This window comes from Choloepus didactylus, chromosome 11, assembly GCF_015220235.1.
Source record: "Choloepus didactylus isolate mChoDid1 chromosome 11, mChoDid1.pri, whole genome shotgun sequence".
Classification (NCBI taxonomy): domain Eukaryota; kingdom Metazoa; phylum Chordata; class Mammalia; order Pilosa; family Megalonychidae; genus Choloepus; species Choloepus didactylus.
The window spans coordinates 50,937,671-50,952,310 of record NC_051317.1 but is presented as its reverse complement, the minus strand read 5'-3'; positions in this window follow the sequence as shown (position 1 = coordinate 50,952,310).

Sequence of the window (14,640 nt, the reverse complement as noted above, 5' to 3'; positions counted from 1 at the left end):
CATCTCCCAGGGGGACCAACTGCTCAGGTCAAGGTCAGTGGATGGCAGCTTCACAAGTCTCACTTCACATTGTAGAGGAGAGACTCTGTGCAGTTGGAGTATTTATGAAAACAAAGGGTGAACGGGCCATGCCATTGAAGTTTCCTGCCTCAGTGATAAGCAGCTGAGGTTGCTTGTTCATGATCTCCAGTTTAAGGCATGGTCAGATCATTCCATTAGACCCAACATCTACACTGGGCTGTGGAATGGAAACACTGAAGCATCTGTACACAATAGAAAAGGAGGGGGGTAGGCAAAGGCTAGGAAATGACCACTTGGTGTATCCCCAACTTCTCCCAACAGCCCATTTCTCAGCCCCTCTCTAGACAAGGGTATGATGGTAGATGCAACAGTCAATCAGGTTCCCTGTGAACATGATTGCCTGGGTCAGTTGGGAAAAGGTGTTTTCCTTCCAGGTTGCTGCCAGATAAAATCTGTAGAAAATAGGAGGGAGAAGTAACCAGTCCTGACAGTGTAGTCATGCAGCTAACTTCTGTGGAAGACACTTTTCTCAGCTGCTTGGCAGTAACATCTTTTCCCTCTAAGGTCACCCAGTCTGTCTGCTCCTTGCCTTGAGGGATAACCTCACCTCTTTTTGATTGATCTGAGGGCCTTACCTATATCATCTGGCCCATTTCCACCCCTTCTTGATAGATGGGAGTGGTCAAGACTCCTCGACAGTATCCCATGACAGTCCCCAAGGGGGCTGGAGGCACAACTAGGGGTAAGTCACCTACTAACCTCCAGTATGCGTGTCAGACCCCACAGGTCCAATTCACTGGATTGTCACTACATGTGTGCTAAGCACTTCTAGGCCTGCTTCTGCCATCCCAGTACTCCACCTTACAACCCTACACTCCCACCATCATGGGAGTTGTATGGAGGCTGTAATGGGGTAAAAAGCAGGATGATCTACTGACAGGGGCTGGAGAATTCTGAAGTGTTCTTAGTCCCCTTTACAGGGCCAGTCTTCATCTTGATGGATGTAAGGGTGGTTATGTGACAAAGTCTGGGTGCCTCTCCTACCCTCACCCCTTCCTGCTAGGAAGCAGGATAAGGCTTTGTTTCCCTTTGTTTCTGGGGAATTGCCAAGTTCAACTTCCAGAGGATCTGAATAAAACAGACAGTCCACCCAATAAGAGAGTTGTCAGGGTGTAGATGCCAAAGCTATTTTTTTCAGGCACCCATTAGAGCTCTCCACAATGCCTGCTCCCTATGGATGATGGGTGATCTGGACATTACATCAAATTCTGTGAGTCTGAGCCTATCATTGAGTGGATTGTGCAATAAAGTGTGATCCTAGGTCAGAGAGAGGTCATCAGGGTAACTGAAGATGTGGCAGAGCTACTTTTCCAAGGTATCCCATGTACATAATGCATCTGCATGACAAGATGGAAAGGCAAGACCATAGCCTGAATAGGTATCTACCATGATCAAGGTATAGGACACCTTGGGATGACAGGAGAGGCCCAAAGTAGTCCACTCACCATGAGTGGCCCAGTGCGGGCCCTCTGGAAATGTCTCTTAAACGCCCTTTCTGGTTTCTGGCTTGTAGTTAACATCTCTCACATCAGCTAAAGTTGGATTGGGCCTCTTTTAACAAGAGAGGTACTCCATGTTTCAACATAATTTTATGGTGTCAGAATTTTTATGTACAGTTTGGTGGTGGATCCACTTACTTTTGGAAGTAGCCAAGGGTAAATACATCATTCTCATCCTCCAGATGGCTTATCTCCAGAAGGTTTATCTTCTGTCTCACTACCAGGAGGAAATCTAGCCTCAGGTGTGAGAAGCAGCTCGGTGCATCTTTTATAGGTGAGGTCATTTTAGTGATGTTCATTGTGCTAGGGGACCTTGCCATGTGCAACAATGTGAGTAACATAGATGATGCCTTTCCATATCACCAATTGTTTCCAAAAGTCTCATATTCACATCGGGGGACCTTTGATTAAATAATTTCATTCCTTCCATAAGCCTGACCAGACAGCAAAGCCATTGGCAAAGGCTCATGATTCAGTAGGTACATGATGGAGCTTGGTTCCAAGTGTTTCAGAGCTAAGCGGACAGTTCCTGATTTGGCCCATTGGGCACCTTTTCTGATGTCAGGCGTAGTATATAATTTGCCTGAGTTGAGGAAAATGGAGACTGCTGCCCAATAGATGCTGGATGGCCTCAGCTTGATTGATCCATCAGAGAACCAGTTCTGAGCATCTGGTTGGGCATCCTTGAATTGGGGTCTTCAACTCATCTTGAGTTTCTAAGAGAGTTGACAGTAGGGAGAGTTTGGAAAAGTGATTTTTGAAACAACCATATTTTCCAGAAATTCAAGCAAGCTTGTCAAAGCATGCCTGTAATAGAAAAAGTACTCCTTCTGGGTTGACAGTGGTGAATTCCTAAATATCTGACCCTCCTACCATATTCATGGGGAAAGGCTGTAATATATCTGGACCAATGCATATTCAGAAATCATTAAGGATTAGGCAACTGAATCAGCATGACAACCTAGGTGAACAAAACTTAAGTAGGAGAATTAAATGTGAAGAGAAATGAAGTTATGCAAATGCCATATGTCTGCAGAATGAGTGGCTACATGGCACATCATAGGAACAAAATCTCAGGCATAACAGAAATGTTCAGCAAATGATTGCTTTATTACTTATACGCACAAGGGTCCCAAAGAGGAGGGTTGGAGATCCCATCACAGCCCATCTCCCAGGAAGTCAAACTCCTTAGTTCAGGGTTGGTGGTTGGCAACTAGGTATGCCCCACTTCACATGAGAGAGGAGAGATCCTACATTGTTTGAGTGTGATTATTTATTTGCCACAGGGGGAGGGAATTCCTGCCCTGATAAGCATCTGGGGCTGCCTATTCCCAGTTTCTGTGTTTAAGGTCTGGTCAGGTCTTTTCATTAGTTCTAAAATCTCCCCTGTGTTGTGGAATGGAAATAGACTGTAACATTTTTGCACAATAGAAGAGGAGGCATGGTGCAGACGAAGGCTGGGAGATGGCCACTGAGCACATATCGGTGGCCTCCCCAGAACCCATGGTAAACGGAATCTTTTGAAGGTGTTGCTTTAGCTAGGAAGTGGCTCAACTGAAAGAGAGTGGACCTTAATCTGATTGCTGGAATCATTTACAAGAAGAAATTCAAACATAGTAAGTGAGAAAGCCACACTTAGAAGCCTTAAGCAAGAAGTCAGTGGGAATCTGAAAGAGAAAGGAAAGGACCCATCATCATGTGCTAGGAATGCCAAGGAACCCTAGGATTGCTGGTCAGCCCGAATGCTACTGACCTCCGAGGAGGCAAGCTTTCTAGTGTCTGAAACTAAGAGCCAGTAAGTTCCTATCTTCAAGTCAACCTATTGTGTGGTATTTGTCTTAGCACCCTGGAAAACGGAGACACTTGTAAATTATCTTCTGATTTTATCCATCCCTCAATTTACTAAAATTAAATTCTAATTTAAAAACAAAAATATTGGGGGAAAACTGATTAGAATTTTTAAAAATTGAATTATAATTCATATCACATACAATCAAGTCCAACTTCAGGTATATAAATGTGTATATGCACAGACATATATAATGAAAACATATCATTTTATATAAAATATTTCATATAATAAATACTATATGTTAATTATAATATATTGCTTAGTATTCTTTCTATATTTTATATTGTATTTTAATATATTATTTTATATTGCATTTCATTTATTATAAATTGCACTAGATTATATGTTTTTCAAGTTTATACACAACCTACAATCTGAGCATAGGAAAGACTTTTTTAACTTGTCATGAAATGGAGAAACCCTTTAAAGTGCAAGAGACTGGATGTCAGCAGAGGATATGAACACACAATGAAAGAGAGAGGTGATTGAGAAGAGGATTTGCATCTGTTTCATCACAAATATGTTTTTCCAAGGCTACTCATGGTAATAATTGACTTCAGATGGGAGAGAGCACAGAAGATATCAAGAACAAATGTCAAATATAAATATGACTGACTGTTAAATGGCCTTAAGTGAAATCAGAGATTATCTAGATTAAATTGTCTGCTGTTTGGAAGATTAGCTTGTTTCAGAAATTTTAATTGAAAAGTTAGAATAAAGATAGTGACAATTATCCATGTTCAAATTTATGACTGTAAAGATGTCACACCAACAACAATATTGTATGAGAAAACTATTTTTCCCCTGTATTTATTTAGTTATTTGACTGATCTTTTGGTTTCCACTGTTATTCTCTTGTGTTTTTCTAATAGATAGCGAAACACTTTAACATAAAGATCATCACATTTTTCCTTTCTTTCATTTGCTTTGCATGGAAAATTGCATGGGCAACCATTTCTGGATCAATAATATCAATTATAGAAAATGTATCAATACCTATTTTCTCTATGTTAATCATACAACTATGCCTTGATAGCTATTATGATAACTGCCACTTAATTATATTGTCCAATATTTGGCATCTAACTATTCACATGAATTTTATAATAAGTATTTCAAATTTCATGAAAAACCTTATTGTGATTTTTCTCTAAATTGCACAATATTTTTTTCCGCACATACCTTGTACTTCTTTCGTTTGTTTTATTCTTAGAAACATTATAATATATAACTCTATACTGAAAGGGAATTTGCTTTTCTGTAAACATTCTGAGTATTACTGGTGTCATTTGAATTGTGTTTTATTTACAAAATTATCTTATATTCATGTAACATATACAATATTATATAATAAACTAAATCTTCCCAAGTTTTCATTTTTTGGTTATTTTATTTTTAGACTTAAAAATGTTTCAATCACCAGAAATTAATAAAAAGAAGAACATGAACAAAAAGAAGAAGACGAAGAGAAAATAGAAAAGAAAAAGAAAGTGATAGAAAAGAAACTCTGCTTTACTCTTTGGCCACCTACCTGGCTGGGCCTCTGTTACACATTGAAAGGCAGCACTTGCATTTTGACCTTAACAGACCTACTAGATACTTTATCAATCAATGGTCAGTCAGATCATCTTCCTTTATAACTGGACCCATGCTCAAGGCTGAAAACCATATTTTCCAATGTCCTGTGCTAGGATGTAAGACATGTTTACCATGAAGCCCATCACCAAGTGGAGCCCCAAGCAAGTGGTAGGCTGCTTTTTTTTTGGGGGGGGGGGTACCAAATTACTTTATTTGGAGGAATGGTATGAATGAAAGAACTTGGTGGATTGGTGGATGTTGATACAACTTATAGAAAAGGTACAGGTAAACCCAACATACATGCACTGCAGTGGTGATCACGGAAGTCACCCCATGGCTTTGGAGAAGATGGCATAAGGCTTAGCTCTCATCATCACTGTTTCCCGAGTGTGCTTGTCAAGGAGATATGCTGCCAAGCCAGAATCCAGGGCCCCCATCTTGTGCCAGTTGGTTACACAGACACATTTCCAATGTAGAAATAAGGTAAAGACTGCTTTTTTGATCACACTTTTCTCACACTTTCTTCCTGCTTGGAATGTAAACTTTCCTTCAAGCAATGTGAGTGTCATGAAGCCAAGGAGAAGGCCAAGAAAATTGGAAAGATCTCTGCCCTGGTTCTCCATTGAAATGATTTTAGCCTTCTAATTGAAGAAAAAGGAGTCTGTATTTTTTTTAAGCCAGTGATGAACAAGTTTTCTGTTTCTCACAGCTGAATACAATCACCAATTGCTGCAGCTTTCCATGAAGTTTCAACCTGCCTGGTGGAAAAGCATTACTTGTGCAATGTTTCTCCCAGTCAGGTAGGTAAACAGTCCAGGTGCCAAAAATAATTTACTTATCCTGTGACGTTCTGTCTCCCACAGGTACTTGGAAGTTCAGTCATTACCACCTTCCCAGGTATAACTCCAGGGCATTATGTGAAAAATTATTCGGGTAATGTGTTTCTTCTGTTCCTTTCACTAAGATACTGCAATGCTGTTAGCATGGTTAACTCCTAAATAAGGCAGATACTTTAGATTCTCAGAAATTTGAAAGGAGCAGTTTGTCTTATGAGGATTACACAGTGTAAGGTGTCAACTTATAACAATATTGTAGAAAACCAAGAATGCAATATTCATACTGGGTCTTTAGGAAAAAATAATCTTTCAATTTCCTAAGTTGAGGTTCCTGGGCAAGACACTGTGGTCCATGGGCCAGATCCAGTCCAATGCCTGTTTTTATAAATAAAGGTTTATTGAAACTTAGCTATACTAATTTGTTTACCTACCATCTATGGCTGCTTTCACACTACAAGAGTTGAGTAGTTATAACAGAGTCCATATGGACCTCAAAGTTTCAAATATTTACTATCTGTCCCTTTCCAGAAAAATTTTGTCAATCTCTCATCTAGAAGACTGCATCCACAAAAGCAAGTAACATGGGTTCAAGGGCAGGCTATGGTAGAGGACAGCAATGGAAGTTTCCAGCCTTTATTCTCTAATAGGTGCTTTTAAATTTTTTATTTGACTTTTTATAACACAAGACATTATAAAACAAATAACATATACAACCAAGTGAAAAAATAGATCTAAAATTACATCAAATATCTATTAAAAGAAGGGTATTATGTTTGAGAAAATTATAGCTAGATCTAAAAAATATATAATTAGCATTGAAAATAATAAGCTTAGCTTTTAAAAAGCTCAATTTCAAAATAATTTAAGAATCAGATTAAATGCTGTCTAGACACCCTTTAAAATGGTTATGTTAATATACAATTAGATTTGCTGAGTCACTTAAATGTGCAACAAGTTCTCTATATGAATTTTCTACTTAATCACCCCTTTAGCCATGTTATTAGGGATTGAATGCTATAATTTTTTTGTGGTTATGTCAAGATGGGATATAATTTGGTAATGAATACATTAAATCAATTTAATGAATTAGGACATAGAGTTTCCATCTTATATACATTTATGTATAATTTATTATTGTAAAACAACTAAGCAAAAGCTTAGTAAATGCACTCTACTTAAAATCATTGTTTTCTGCATTTTAAAGTTATAACATAATCTTTTTCTATGTTCAAAGAATTTGAATATATGAAGACTATATATATATAATTACTCTCATTAGAATGTTAACAGAATTTTCATGGTTAACAATCATTTTCATCAATTTCATACTTTAGAGTAACAGCAATTGTGAGGCAAGTTATGTAAAAATTGCTTTTAAACTGTGAACACCTTCATTTTTACTCTAGTTTTTCATTTTAAATGTGTCAGAGGCCTGAAGCTCCTAAAGTATAATTGAATTACCAAACACTACATTTACTAAGAAGTGGAATTAAGAGAAATTTTTGAGTTCTTTAATTCTAAATAGAATAAAAGGAAGGTAAAAACTGTTTTCTATGCCTGACACTAAACACCATTATGTCTATCCCATTGAAGCCAGATGACGGGTATTACCAGAAGAGGCATACAAGTTTACTTCACAGACACTTGTCACATATTTCTTGAGGTCTTCCAAGCTCTTATTACTTCACTGAAAAGCAAGCACCATGGCTGTATGCTCCAGGAGTAGGTTCCCACATCTTGGCACATTAGGCCTTAGAGGGCACTTGGCTAATTATGAAACCATGTTAGCACCCTGATAGGAAGAAGCACCTTGCTGGATGAAATATTTCAATATAATTCACACTAATAGCCCTTCCTGGTAGGTTGGCTTACTGATAAACATGGTGAGAGAGAGCCTCCAAGACCAGGTGGGAGATGACAGATATTCAATGATCTTCAACTTGAGAGGAACACAGAAAAGTCCCACTATAGATTGCTTCCTTAATTTCAATTCAGAGCATATTAATGGCAACTGTCACTCAGAGCTATCATAAAATGCCACATATAATATGCTTAAAACAGTGACTAGAAGCCAATAACAGCATAGAAAATACTATTTTTATCTTGTCGTCTTCTTAATGCTATTACTTTTGTTTTTGTTACTTTGTTTTCTATTATCAATATTTAGCAAGATCTAATAAAGAACAAGGCTCATAAAGTAAACCTTAATAATATATTTGACATTGATCTTCAAAGTGAAATTATCATCAAGGCCAAAAGAATTACAACAAAGATGAAGTGAAAACATGATTCCCAGTGGGAGTGAAATTAAGTCTGGTTCAAGTTCTGTATTCCCAATGCTGTCTTGATGCACCTTGGTATTAATGCAGCATAAAACAGAGGGCAAAATGTTTCAGATAGTTAATGTTTTTGGAAGACCCCCCTCTCCTTCTTTATAGTGTTAAAATATAATAAATTCACAAAGTCAACCTGCCACTTAGAAATTAACATAAAAAGAAGACACCCTGTACAACTGCTCTCCTGTGGTAATTTTCTAAATTGGGTTTATGGTGCTCTAATCACAAATATTTGGATAGGGGATTTTTTACTTTTTTGTTTATCAGTTTAAGGTACAGATGAAGAGAACAAGTGTCAGTGTGAAATTTATTATAAGAAAGCTCAAAGAAGTATTATAATTCTTGTAAAGAGAATGTTAAGTTTTTGGAGAGTAAAAAAGCATTATGTTACTAAGGTAGATAGCAAGGGACCAGGAAAGAAATAGATTTCACTTCTATTAAACAGACTTAATAATAAACAAAGCAGTGGTCATTTTTTTCCCATAATTTTTTGTGGAAATGCTTCCCTAAATCTGAAAATAGCAGTAGGGAAAATGAATTAAAGAGAACTACATCTTTAGTAAAACAATATAAAAATAAAGAGGCCTACATCATCCTGAGGTGTAGATGATAACAATTTTATGAGACTCAATTCTATTACTCTATGCCCCATTTAGCATACAACCAAAATGTGGATCTCTATATTAGCCAAGACATGATCTTATAACCATCATGTTTGGTTAATGACACAAACATACAAAAGCAGAAATCCTAAATGGGAGACTAGGTTAGGCTGGTGAGTAGTCCTATTACTTGTTACTTTCTTCTTTGTTCAGTACATACTTATTTTAGTGGTCCAGCATGAAAAGACCTTAATTTATTAGGATATTGTTTCCTTTGACACTGACAATGGACCTATGACCCAGTAGAGGCAAATATAATGGTAAAGAATGTGTGTTGAGAAGAGCACTGCATGTGGATCTAAAGCACTGCAAATATTGATGGCTTTTAATCCTTCCATATCTCTTACCCATTTTTGTTCAGCATTTTAATTCATTTATTTCATTGGGACCCCAATTCATAGACCCTTCAATCCTCTTATTGTTGTCAGCATTCTCCTGTTCTCATTTTCATCTAAACTCAGCCTGTTCTCAGTAGTGTATTCCTTAACCATTTTTTTATTAATTCCCTTGCTAAGAATACTTCAACTGTACCTTAACAACTAATAATTATTCTTCCTTTTCATGACTGCTCTGTGCCACAAGTCCTGCAGAGATATCATATAGATTTGAGTCAAAAAGTTTTTATAGTCACCAACTTCAATTATATCAATTCCCTAGTCCATCCCTCATGGAGTTAGTTTTAGACATCAACTTGCTCAATTCCCCTTGCAACTCATTTTCACATTAATTTACAGCTGATGAACTTGTTTTCAAATCTACAGGTCATAATATAATATTTGCCAGACAGATGCAAATGTCTGCTTATTCCCAACACAATTACAGATACCTAACACTGCCAACTCCCATCCCCTTCCTTCACTATTATAATGAAACAGGTGTTGATATTCTTATTCATATTTTCTCATATTTGCATATTTTCTCAGAATCTTAACACTTTTACTTCTTTTGTCAGTGTCATTCGGGTGTTCAGCTCTACTAGTTTCTTTCATCACCATTTGGACAATGTCAGGTCCCTTCTTCATTAACATCCTCCCCACCCCACCTACCTCCAAACAAAGGAGAACAAACAGAAACAGAAGCAGGGGAGGAGGATGTGAAGGAGGAGGAGAGGGAAGAGGGGACAGTGGAGGAAGAGGAGAAGGAGGAGATAAAGAAAGAGATACTTAAAAGGAAACCACTTCCCCAAACTTAAGTCACCCTCTACTATTCTACCCTTTTATTTTACCATTTCAGAACTAATTTTTACAAAAAATACTTGTGCATACTCTCCATTTTTCCACTTCCAACTTATATGAACATGATTTAGCCCTTACTAATTCCTTGAAATTATTGGTTCTTTTTGCTGTTTACTCAGAACACTTTCTTAAAATAAATTCAATGGATATATATAATATATATACAATATACATATATATATACACTGTTGACTTCCAAATTTATATCAACAATATAAATGTTACTTTAAGGCCTAATAAACAGAAAAAGGTTAAATCTCACACATAATCATAGACTAGAACAAAGGATATAAAGTATTCTGTTTATCAAGTCAGAAAAATTTTGTGGCAAATTTAAATATTGGTCTTATTCATAGGGAAATATTCACTGTCACATATTTGGGTTGCAAGATGTTGTTTTCTACAATAAAAATCAACTTAAAGAAATTTGTAATTTTTTCATGCTCTTGAAACAAATTTCATTCTGTAGACTGGAAATAATCAGAAATTAGATCAAGTGCATATTGACAAAATATTTTATTGTAGCCTTATTATAACAGGAAAACTGTAATGATCAAAATGTACAATGTTAGAGAAAACTTAAGCACAGTTAGTTATACTTAGATTAGAGACTAATATCTACTCTGTCACATTTTTGAGGATATTTGCAATTTTACTTGGATATTAAACCAATATTTATTATATTATATCTAAGGAAAATGATTATAAAATAGTCAAAATGAAGTAAAATTATAAATGAAAGTACAACTACTTCATTCATTCAGGTCTATTTATGAAGGGTTTCCAACAGGCCAAACATTTTTCATATAATGATCATTAAGACATGAAAATGAGGGCAGCCTTTTCACCCATAGATCTGACTTTGACGTACAGGAGAAGAAATAAATAAACAAGTCTGCAGTGTAGAAAATCTTCAGTAGGAGCTATGGGTGGAAATAGGGACTTTATGTAAAAAATGATTGTCACATGTCCAGGCAAGAGATTATAATGACATCAACTAAAGTGCTAGAGAAATATGAATTGAACAGTGATCAAATTTAGAGATGGCTGAAAAAACACAATCAATAACACTCACTTGTGAGTTGGAACTACCATGTGACTACCCTTCACTTCTAAATCTCCAAAGGTACTAAATTTTGTTTGGTAGCTATTTGATCTGGAAGGACATTTCTCCTTATTGGTTCCTCTGCCTTCATAAAGAGGAAATTGTCATAAGGAAAACTGGAAAACTAGTCAAAACCCTGTTTTAGCATGAAATAACTTCAAACATCAGTATTTTATTCAGAGAAACTACTTTTCTCACACTTCACCATACCCACAATGGAGAGCTTTGAATATTACAATTCAGATATTTTGAATATGATTTCAATTTCTTCGTGGGGTCCTTTTGCCTTAGAGAAATAAAGCATACCCCTGATCAGTTCTTGATGACCCTAAGGTGTGACCATGTTTCTTAACATTCCGTATTAATAGAGAAAGCAAATATAAAGATTTAATTTTTCTGAAAACACAAATATGCACAATGTGGAATACCTAATTTTGGCAGTCATTGTTAGTGAACAGTAATATTTCCAATAATCCTCTTTGTCTGGCTCAAAGAATTACCCTTTCCACTTTTCCATGTTAGGAATGGCAATGTGAGGTGATACTTACAGATTGAAGCATCGCAAAGCTGGGGCATGATATACCACTTCCTTTCTGCTTAGCTGCTCCGTGTTAAGGTGGAAGTCTCATAAAATGTTAAAACTTCCTGGATTCCTGAATGAATGCAATAAACAGAGGATTCCTGTGTATCCACCATGGACTTGCAGTTGAGTAAAAAATAAATCTTTCCTGTTTTGTATCAATAATACTTGTGGAGGTGGTGTTTGTTATGCAGTATAAATTAGCCTGTTCTGATTAATAAACTCTATTTAAGTATTTAACTCTACCCTAACAATACAGGCGAACAAAGCAAAGCATTGGTTAACAGATTATTTACTGCCAAGTTACTTTAAAAAAGGCAAGTATATGAGAAGTTGTGTGCTAACAAGGTGAATTTGGAATTATAGCATACTGTAGCTTACTGACTCTTGAGGTGGGGACCAGTGACTATCACCCCAATTCTCTTTGATTCATTCTCTTGTTTTATTTTAAAAAAAGTAGATTAAATGTCTAGATAGCAAGAGTCCTAGACCAGTACAACTATCATGCCTCTAAACCAATTTTTAAATTTGTATTCAAAACATACCATCTATTTGCTGCTTTTGGCAGTGTAATAGTTAACTCCCAAAACAATGGAACTCTTTCCTCCCTACTTTTATTTATATCCCAGCTTGATTTAACAGAATTTTGCTTTTATGTGTCACATATATAAATAGGCATAGGAATATGTTCCATTGAATTTCCTTAGAAAAGGAGATCATTAAAAATATCACATTTCAATTATTAGTCCCATGTCACCAAATATGAGGTGATCAAGGTATATTTATCACAAAGTTTACTATTTCTACTATTTGTTAATAGTGAATTGATAAAATGAACAGCTCAGTCTTTATGTACCATTTTTCTGAAGAATTATGTGCTTCTTCCAGATTGTGTGCTTCACTCACTGACATAATTATAATCGGATTTTATTTGTTTATGTAATGTTCTGCAATTTAATTTTAAAATCACTATTATTAGTTGGGTAAGTTCCTATTCACAGATGTATCTTTAAATCCTCAGGGATGCACTTTGATTGCTTTCTAAGTTCCATAGTTCTAATACCATGAACCAGAGTCCTCACAATCCAAACTTAATCTTTCTTTCCGTAATCATAGGTATCGTGTTATCTGCATGTATCTTTTTTCTTATTTTATAGTTTTCAAATGGAAGAAAAACAAAAATGCCTACATTGTGCAAATTTTTTTCAGTTCTATATCTCATTTATCGGGTTCACCTTTTTCCCCGTATGCACGTTGAGCCTGGGACCGTTTGAGGAATTCAATCAGACATAACCGATATACCAACAGATCAGCATAGGGCAGAAAATATACTAACTGAAAATATATACCTGCACTATTTTCATAACATATCTTCTTACAGTGCTTTTCTGAAGACAGGACCTACAAATAAATGTGTATATAAATTTACAATCCTAAGTATATTAATTAACAAATAAATGACAATACAATGTCCATGTATTAAACAAATTAAAACAAATGAGTTTTTACTTTCCCATGACATTTAATCAGATTCTTCAAATAGGCGTAATCCTAGTTCATAAGTGCATGAAACAACAGTTCAGAGTGAAGGGATCCCTTTTTCTTTTTCAGGGACCCTGATATTACAGCTTTTACATCACTTCAAAAAAGCACAGTTATAAATTAAATAAAGACTAATAGAAAACCTTGTGGAAAGTTATAAAATGAAATAGAGAAGCAGCAAATAAACCAACACTGTTGAGGAAAGGAGCATAATGGAATTTAAAGTTCTCTGGCTTGTAGTCCCAAAGCCCAAACAGCAAGTTCCAGTTTCATTCATTTTTCATTTCTTGCTGATAGAATCAAGTAAGGATGTGTTCAACCCAGAAAAGTGAACTATCAAATAATGTTTGGCATTCATAGGGCAATCAAATCAAGTTAGTGGAACATGCAAATTTGGACAAACTGCCCCTGGAGTCCAAAGCTTCAGGATGGCTCAAGAACAGGGCACTGAAGCTGTCATATAGATTTACAGAAAAGTTATAAGATAGCACAGAGTGTCCATACACCCCTAGCAATATGTTGTAACAGATATGCTAAAGCAATATGATGAAAAAATATGTTACACCTATGGTATATTTTTATCACAATGAAATAACCAGTGTTGATTCATAACTGTTAACTAAACTCCAGGATTTTTTGGATTTCACTAGTTTTTCCCTAGTGACTTTTGCTGTTTCAGGAATCCATTCAATTATAGCCAATTGATACTGGCTCTCTAGATTTCTGTGTTTCTCTGCTCTTAGACATCTAGAACATTCTGGCCAGTTCAATTTTTATATCTTACTCTATCAGAATATAGTTTTATTTTTGAAATACAGAAGTTTGCAACAGATCTTCCTCATAGACATCAATAATTTAAACTATATTGGACCATTCTTCAGGAATCATTGCCAAAGCAAAAAGAGACTCTACATTGTCTATATCTGGACTAAACACTGGAACTTCATAATTAACTACATCTAGTTAGTATATAAATCAAAGACAACAACTCTACTCCAGGACTCTCCTTTGAGAGGAAAACGACTGCCTCCATCAGTGAGGGTCATTAAGAATGTAATGGCCTCTTAAGCCGGAAATCTAGAGAAGTGAATCAGAATGTCCTAATGTACTGGTTAATGATGCTTTTGTATTACCAATTACTAGCAAAGCCCATGACATTAAAATGAACAGTCTTGAATTAAATGTTAGTATGGCTATAACAGTTTGTCCATAGCTTAAAATATAGTATCATATTCTTTATCAAAACAGAATTTGGTAAAATAAATAAATGAATGGGTAAATAAATAAATGGCTTTATCATAGCCTATGAAAATCTATGAATATTATAAATATTT